Below are 978 nucleotides of genomic sequence, written 5' to 3' on the forward strand. Positions count from 1 at the left end.
GGAGTGTTTATTGTTTGATTTATAATTCAGATGGTTCAAATCTCAGCTGGGACAGATGTTTGTGGAGTCAATGCTTCTTTTAAGCTCCGAACCCTTTCAGTGTGATTGAGCGTGTGCAATGAATGAACCTTTGCATGCTTAATTTGTGAAGGTGTAACTTTTGCTGCTTCCATCCTTTATTAAAAACTTTTGACGTCTCCTGGATAAAGTCACTAAACATCTTTACTCAAGTCGTAGTTGTTCACTTCAGCTCCCAAAAAGGCCTTTGAAATGCTGGTCATTGGTCAGGGTGCAGTTCATGTTTACCAAGTAACGACTGTATCAGTGTACATGTCAATTTAACCGTGGTTAACACTCAAAGGTCTAAGGGCATTTTAACACATCTTCTTGAATTCTCCTTTTATGGATATTTGAATATAACCTGATACCAATGAGTTTCATTTCAAAATGTTCAGAACAAACTCAGCTTTCAGTTTGGTGATGCCCAAATTTGTTCCAGAGCAATGTATAAAGAGATAATTTGGCCCAAAAGCTGAACAGTGTTTGCTTTTTTAATTTTCTCAAATTGCTACACTTTATGGTTTTGGGGCTTGAAATTAGTTTACAAAAGTCTTGGGTTCACAAAAGTATCGTAATATATGAATTAAAATAGTAAATGTCTAAAACCAAATTGTGTAATATCACTTTTTTAATAATCAGTGTTGTCTCCCGTCACGTAAAATATGGATGCTTGGTCAGGTGCCTTTGGCGTTGTTGTTGCGCTAAAAGTCTCCTTTAGCGTCATATCTAAACACGCTTGCAAGCGTGTTTAGATATGACGCTAACTTAGTAAGAAGTTAGGTTAGGGGAATCTAACCTTTTCTTAACGTTCTGGGAACGTTCGTTTATGGTTACAGCGAAGCTCCCTGAAGGTTTTTTTTGGTTGTAGTTTGGTTGTCTGTAGGTTAATTGGAAGGTTTTCTTAACGTTCTGGGAACG

Source organism: Etheostoma cragini, chromosome 9 (assembly GCF_013103735.1).
Source record: "Etheostoma cragini isolate CJK2018 chromosome 9, CSU_Ecrag_1.0, whole genome shotgun sequence".
NCBI classification, from domain to species: Eukaryota; Metazoa; Chordata; class Actinopteri; order Perciformes; family Percidae; genus Etheostoma; species Etheostoma cragini.